General features: G+C 41.8%; 1 non-coding gene across 1 annotated transcript; it reads left to right on the forward strand.

Annotated features, from left to right (window-relative positions):
• Window positions 1-7890: 7890 nt before the first annotated feature.
• On the forward strand, window positions 7891-7997 carry LOC112773747 (small nucleolar RNA R71). The gene has a single exon (XR_003188280.1). It is a non-coding gene; the product is annotated as a small nucleolar RNA R71 (small nucleolar RNA).
• The last annotated feature ends 339 nt before the right edge of the window (window positions 7998-8336 follow it).

Raw genomic sequence — 8336 nt, forward strand, 5'->3', positions numbered from 1 at the left:
TGCAGCAACTAAGGTTGAAGAATATAAAGCCAAGATGCCTTATCCTCAGAAACTCCGCCAAGCGGAACAGGATAAACAATTTGCCCGCTTTGTAGACTATCTCAGGACTATTAAAATAAAAATCCCGTTTGCAGAGGCACTTGAGCAAATACCCTCTTATGCTAAGTTCATGAAAGAGATCTTAAGTCATAAGAAGGATTGGAGAGAAACTGAAAAAGTTTTTCTCACTGAAGAATGCAGGGCAGTCATTCTGAAAAGCTTACGAGAGAAGCTTAAAGATCCAGGAAGCTTTATGATACCATGCACATTAGAGGGTGCTTGTGTCAAGACAGCTCTATGTGACCTTGGAGCAAGTATCAACCTACTACCTGCATCCACTATCAGAAAGCTTGGCTTGACTGAAGAAGGCAAACCAACCCGGATATGTTTTCAACTTGCTGATGGCTCCATTAAATATCCATCAAGCATAATTGAGGACATGATTGTCAAGGTTGGGCCATTTGCCTTTCCCACTGACTTTGTAGTGCTGGAAATGGAGGAACACAAGAGTGCAACTCTCATTCTAGGAAGACCTTTCCTAGCAACTGGACGAACTCTTATTGATGTACAAAAAGGGGAAGTGACCCTGAGAGTCAATGAGGATGAGTTCAAGTTAAATGCTGTCAAAGCTATGCAGCATCCAGACACATCAAATGACTGCATGAGCGCTGATATTATTGACTCTTTGGTAGAAGAGATCAATATGACTAAGAGTCTCGAATCATAGCTAGAGGACATCTTTAAGGATGTTCAGCCTGATTTGGAGGAACCAGAAGAAATAAAAGAACCTCTGAAAATTCCTTAGGAAGAGGATAAGCCTCCTAAACCCGAGCTCAAACCACTACCACCATCCCTGAAATATGCATTTTTGGGAGAAGGTGACACTTTTCCGGTGATCATAAGCTCTTCTTTAAATCCAAAGGAAGAGAAAGCACTAATTCCGTTGTTGAGGACACACAAGACAGCTCTTGGGTGGTCCATAAGTGATCTTAAGGGCATTAGCCCAGCAAGATGCATGCACAAGATCCTATTGGAGGATGATGCTAAGCCAGTGGTTCAACCACAGAGGTGGCTGGTACGCGGAAACGTGATTACACTTTAATTATGTAAAATTCATTGCTCTTTCTTTCCCTGGCAATGGCGCCATAAACATGATGCCAATACCATGGTTCACAACTCCGTGTAACTGACCAACAAGTGCACTGGATCGTCCAAGTAATACCTTACGTGAGTAAGGGTCGATCCCACGGAGATTATTGGTATGAAGCAAGCTATGATCACCTTGTAAATCTCAGTCAGGCAGATATAAATTGATAATGAAGTTTTCGAATAATAATTAAATAAACATAAAATAAAGGATAGAAACACTTATGTAAATCGCTGGTGAGAATTTCAGATAAGTGTATAGAGATGCTTTTGTCCCTCTGAATCTCTGCTTTCCTGCTGTCTTCATCCAATCAGTCCTACTCCTTTCCATGGCAAGCTTTATGTAATGCATCACCATTGTCAATGGCTACTTTCGGTCTTCTCTCGGGAAAATGATCCAAATGCCCTGTCACGGCACGACTAATCGTCTGGAGGCATCACCTTTGTCAATGGGTACATCCTATCCTCTCAGTGAAAATGGTCAACGCACCCTGTCACGGCACGGCTATTCATCTGTCGGTTCTCGATCATGCTGGAATAGGATTTACTATCCTTTTGCGTCTGTCACTACGCCCAGCAATCGCGAGTTTGAAGCTCGTCACAGTCATTCAATCCCTGAATCCTACTCGGAATACCACAAACAAGGTTTAGACCTTCCGGATCCTCATGAATGGCCATCCATGGGTTCTAACTTATACCACGAAGATCCTGATTAAGGGATCCAAGAGATATTCATTCTAGCTTGTTGCATGTAGAACGGAAGTGTTTGTCAAGCACGCGTTCAAAAGGGAGAATGATGATGAGCGTCACATAATCATCACCTTCATCATATTCTTGGGTGCGAATGGATATCTTAGAAGTGGAATAAGTTGAATTGAATAGAAAGACAGTAGTACTTTGCATTAATCTTTGAGGAACAACAGAGCTCCACACCTTAATCTATGGAGTGCAGAAACTCTACCGTTGAAAATACATAAGTAAAAGGTTCAGGCATGGCCGAGATGGCCAGCCCCCTATGATCCGAGAATAAAACTCAGGATGGTCAAAAAGACCAAACTCCGGATGTCTCATACAATAGTGAAATGTCCTATTTATACTAGACTAGCTACTAGGGTTTACATAAGTAAGTAATTGATGCATAAATCCACTTTCGGGGCCCACTTGGTGTGTGCTTGGGATGAGCTTGAATGTTCCACGTACAGAGGCCATTTGTGGAGTTGAACGCCAGGTTTTGATCCATTTCTGGCGTTCAACTCTGGTTCTTGATCCATTTCTGGCGCTGAACTCCAGAATTGGGCAGAGAGCTGGCGTTGAACGCCACTTTATGTCGTCTATTCTCGAGCAAAGTATGAACTATTATATATTGCTAGAAAGTCCTGGATGTCTACTTTCCAACGCAATTGGAAGCGCGCCATTTCGAGTTCTGTAGCTCCAGAAAATCCACTTTGAGTGAAGGGAGGTTAGAATCCAACAGCATCAGCAGTCCTTCTTCAACCTCTGGATCTGATTTCTGCTCAAGTCCCTCAATTTCAGCCAGAAAATATCTGAAATCACAGAAAAACACACAAACTCATAGTAAAGTCCAGAAATGTTAATTTAACATAAAAACTAATGAAAACATCCCTAGAAGTAACTAAATTCTACTAAAAACATACTAAAAACAATGCCAAAAAGCGTATAAATTATCCGCTCATCACAACACCAAACTTAAATTGTTGCTTGTCCCCAAGCAACTAGAAATCAAGTAGGATGAAAAGAAGAGAATATACTACAAATTCCAAACTATCAATGAAACATAGCCCAAATTAGATGAGCGGGACTTGTAGCTTTTTGCCTCTTGAATAGTTTTGGCATCTCACTCTATCCATTGAAGTTTAGAATGATTGGCATCTATAGGAACTCAGAGTTCAGATAGTGTTATTGATTCTCCTAGTTCAGTATGATGATTCTTGAACACAGCTTTTTTTTATGAGTCTTGGCCGTGGCCCTAAGCACTTTGTTTTCTAGTATTACCACCGGATACATAAATGCCACAGACACATAACTGGGTGAACCTTTTTAGATTGTGACTCAGCTTTGCTAAAGTCCCCAATTAGAGGTGTCCAAGGTTCTTAAGCACACTCTTTTTTTGCTTTGGACCTTGACTTTAACCACTCAGTCTCAAGTTTTCACTTGACACCTTCACGCCACAAGCACATGGTTAGGGACAGCTTGGTTTAGCCGCTTAGACCGGGATTTGATTCCTTTAGGCCCTCCTATCCACTGATGCTCAAAGCCTTGGGATCATTTTTATTTACCCTTGCCTTTTGGTTTTAAGGGTTATTGGCTTTTTGCTCTGGCCTTTTGGTTTTAAGAGCTTTGGCTTTTTCTGCTTGCTTTTTCTTTTTCTTTCTAATTTTTTTTTCGCTATATTTTTTTTCTACAAGCTTTGTTCTTTGCTGCTTTTTCTTGCTTCAAAAATCATTTTTATGATTTTTCAGATTATCAACTAACATGTCTCCTTGTCATCATTCTTTCAAGAGCCAACATATTTAACATTCATAAACAACAACTTCAAAAGACATATGCACTGTTCAAGCATTCATTTAGAAAACAAGAAGCATTGTCACCACATCAATATAATTAGACTAAGTTCAAGGATAAATTCGAAACTCATGTACTTCTTGTTCTTTTGAATTAAAACATTTTTCATTTAAGAGAGGTGATGGATTCATGGGACATTCATAACTTTAAGACGAAGTTTACTAACTACTAATGATCATGTAATGAAGACACAAACATAGATAAGCACATAACATATAAAAACGAAAAACAGAAGAAATAAGAACAAGGAATGAATCCACCTTAGTGATGGTGGCGTTTCCTCCTTGAGGAGCCAATGATGTTCTTGAGCTCTTCTATGTCTCTTCCTTGTCTTTGTTGCTCCTCCCTCATTGCTTTTTGATCTTTTCTTATTTCATGAAGCATGATGGAGTGCTCTTGATGTTCCACCCTTAGTTGTCCCATGTTGGAACTTATTTCTTCTAGGGAGGTGTTGATGTTCTCCCAAAAGTTGTTTGGAGGAAAGTGCATTTGAGGCATCTCTGGGATCTCATGGTGATGAGCTTCATACGCCTCTTGAGCTCCATGTATGGACTCTCTTGCTTGCTCCATCCTTTTCTTAGTGATGGGCTTCTCTTCCTCAATGGAAGTGTCACCTTCTATGAAAGCTCCAACTGAGTAACATAGATGGCAAATAAGATGAGGAAAAGCTAGCCCTGCCATGGAAGATGACTTTTCGGCTATTTTGTAGAGTTCATTGGAGATGACTTCATTAACTTCTACTTCCTCTCCAATCATGATGCTATGAATCATGATGGCCCGATCCACAGTAACTTCGGATCGGTTGCTAGTGGGGATGATGGAGCATTGGATGAATTCCAACCATCCTCTAGCTACAGGCTTGAGATCCAGTCTTCTTAGTTGAACTGGCTTGCCTTTGGAGTCAATCTTCCATTGAGCTCCTTCCACACATATGTCCATAAGGACTTGGTCCAACCTTTGATCAAAGTTGACCCTTCTTGTGTAGGGGCGTGCGTTGTCCTCTATATTTGGCAAGTTGAACGCCAACCTCACATTTTCCGGACTAAAATCTAAGTAATTCCCCCGAACCATTGTAACATAGTTCTTTGGATCCGGGTTCTTACTTTGATCATGGTTCTTAGTGATCCATGCATTGGCATAGAACTCTTGAACCATTAAGATACCGACTTGTTGGATGGGTTTTGTTAGAACTTCCCAACCTCTTCTTTGAATCTCATGTCGGATCTCCGGATACTCATTTCTTTTGAGTTAGAAAGGGACCTCGGGGATCACCTTCTTCTTGGACACAACATCATAGAAGTGGTCTTGATGGGCTTTAGAGATGAATCTTTCCATCTCCCATGACTCGGATGTGGAAGCTTTTGTCTTCCCTTTTCCTCTTCTAGAGGATACTCCGGTCTTAGGTGCCATCAATGGTAATGGAAAAACAAAAAAGCTATGCTTTTACCACACCAAACTTAGAATATTGCTCACCCTTGAGCAATAAAAGAAAGAATAAATGAAGAAGAAGAAGAAATGGAGGAGAGGGTGAAGGTGTTGTGTTTCGGCCAAGAGGGGTATAGAGGGGTGTGTTGTGTGAATTTGATGAGAAAGGAGGGCTTTATATAGGGAAGGGAGGGGGGGTTAAGGTTCGGCCATATGGGTGGGTTTGGGTGGGAAATTAGTTTTGAATTTTGAAGGTAGGTGGAGTTTATAAGGTAGGTTTATGGGGAAGAGTGGGTGGATGTGATTTGTGAAGGGTTAATAGGGAAGAGGGATGGAGGTGATAGGTGAAGGGTTTTGGGGAAGAGTGTTTATGGGATTGTGTGAAAGAGGGGTGAGAAGAAGTGAGTGGAGGTAGGTGGGGATCCTGTGGGGTCCACAGATCTTGAGATGATCCTGTGGGGTCTACAGATCCTGAGATGATCCTGTGGGGTCCACAGATCCTGAGATGATCCTGTGGGGTCCACTGATCCTGAGGTGTTCAAGGATTTCCAACCTTGCACCAAATTAGGCATGCAAAATGCCTTTGCACCCAATTCTGGGCGTTCAACGCCAGATTGGTGCCCATTTTGGGCGTTCAACGCCCATTTGTTGTCCATTTCTGGCGTTGAACGCCAGAACCATGCTTGTTCTGGGCGTTCAGCGCCAGCTCTTCTCCAGGGTGCAATTCTGGCGTTCAGCGCCAGATTGGTGCCCATTTTGGGCGTTCAGTGCCAGAACTATGCTCTGTTCTGGCGTTGAACGCCAGGCAGATGCTTCCTCCAGGGTGTGATTTTTCTTCTGCTGGTTTGATTCTGTTTTTAATTTTTTTGATTATTTTGTGACTCCACATGATCATAAACCTAAGAAAACATGAAAAACAATAATAAAATTAGATAAACATTGGGTTGCCTCCCAACAAGCGCTTCTTTAATGTCAATAACTTGACATTGGGCTCTCATGGAGCCTCACAGATGTTCAGAGCTTTGTTGAAACTTCCCAACACCAAACTTAGAGTTTGGGTATGGGAGTTCAATACCAAACTTAGAGTTTGGTTGTGGCCTCCCAACACCAAACTTAGAGTTTGACTGTGGGGGCTCTGGTTGACTCTGTTGTGAGAGAAGCTTTTCATGCTTCCTCACCATGGATGCAGAGAGAGATCCTTGAGTTTTGAACACAAGGTTGTCCTCATTTAGTTGAAGGATTAATTCTCCTCTGTCCACATCAATCACAGCTCTTGCTGTGGCTAGGAAGGGTCTTCCAAGGATGATGGATTCATCCTCATCCTTCCCAGTGTCTAGGATTATGAAATCAGCAGGGATGTAAAGGCCTTCAACCTTTACTAACATGTCCTCCACTTGTCCATAAGCCTCTTTTCTTGAGTTGTCTGCCATCTCTAATAAGATTCTAGCAGCTTGCACCTCAAATATTCCAAGTTTCTCCATGACAGAGAGTGGCATGAGGTTTATCCCTGATCCAAGGTCACACAGAGCCTTCTCAAAGGTCATGGTGCCTATGGTACAAGGTATGAGGAACTTTCCAGGATCCTCTTTCTTCTGAGGTAATCTCAGTAATTCCAATGCATTTAGTTCATTGGTGAACAGGGGAAGTTCATCTCCCCAAGTCATTTTACCAAATAAGTTGGCATTCAGCTTCATGATTGCACCAAGAAACTTGGCAACTTGCTCTTCAGTGACATCCTCATTCTCTTCAGAAGAGGAATACTCATCAGAGCTCATGAATGGCATAAGGAGGTTCAATGGAATCTCTGTGGTCTCTAGATGAGCCTCAGGGTCCTTTGGTTCCTCAAAGGAAAACTCCTTATTGATCACTGGACGTCCCAGGAAGTCTTCCTCACTGGGATTCACGTCCTCTCCTTCCTCTCTAGGTTCGGCCGTGTTGACTATGTCAATGGCCTTGCACTCTCTTTTTGGATTTTCTTCTGTATTGCTTGGGAGAGTACTAGGAGGGATTTCAGTGATCCTTTTACTCAGCTGGCCCACTTGTGCCTCCAAATTTCTAATGGAGGACCTTGTTTCATTCATGAAACTCAGATTGGCCTTAGATAGATCAGAGACTAAATTTGATAAATTAGAAGTATTTTGTTCAGAGTTCTCTGTCTGTTGCTGAGTGTATGATGGAAAAGGTTTATTATTATTAAACCTGTTTCTTCCACTATTATTAAAGCCTTGTTGTGGCTTTTGTTGATCCTTCCATGAGAAATTTGGATGATTTCTCCATGATGAGTTATAGGTGTTTCCATAAGGTTCACCTAAATAATTTACCTCTGCTATTGCAGGGTTCTCAGGATCAAAGGCTTCTTCTTCAGAAGGCGCCTCTTGAGTACTGTTAGATGCAGCTTGCAATCCATTCAGACTCTGAGAAATCATATTGACCTGTTGAGTCAATATTTTGTTCTGAGCCAATATGGCATTCAGAGTATCAATCTCAAGAACTCCCTTCTTCATAGGCGTCCCATTGCTCACAGGATTCCTTTCAGAAGTGTACATGAACTGGTTGTTAGCAACCATGTCAATGAGTTCTTGAGCTTCTGCAGGCATTTTCTTTAGGTGTATGGATCCACCTGCAGAAGTATCCAATGACATTTTAGCTAAGTCAGACAGACCATCATAGAAGATATCCAGGATGGTCCATTCTGAAAGCATGTCAGTAGGACACTTTTTGGTCAGTCCTTTGTATCTCTCCCAAGCTTCATAGAGGAATTCACCTTCTTTCTGTCTGAAGGTCTGAACGTCCACTCTAATCTTACTAAGCTTTTGAGGAGGAAAGAACTTGGCTAAGAAAGCCTTGACCAGCTTATCCCATGAGTTCAGGCTATCCTTAGGTTGAGAGTCCAACCAGAGTCTAGCTCTGTCTCTTATAGCAAAAGGGAAAAGCATGAGCCTGTAGACATCAGGATCTACTCCATTAGTCTTTACAGTATCACATATCTGCAAGAATTCAGTTAAGAACTGAAAAGGATCTTCAGAGGGAAGTCCATGAAACTTGCAGTTTTGTTGCATTAGAGAAACTAGCTGAGGTTTCAGCTCAAAATTGTTTGCTCCAATGGTAGGAATGGAGATGCTTCTTCCATGTAAATTGGAATT

This window comes from Arachis hypogaea, chromosome 18 (assembly GCF_003086295.3).
Source record: "Arachis hypogaea cultivar Tifrunner chromosome 18, arahy.Tifrunner.gnm2.J5K5, whole genome shotgun sequence".
In the NCBI taxonomy this organism is placed as follows: Eukaryota; Viridiplantae; Streptophyta; class Magnoliopsida; order Fabales; family Fabaceae; genus Arachis; species Arachis hypogaea.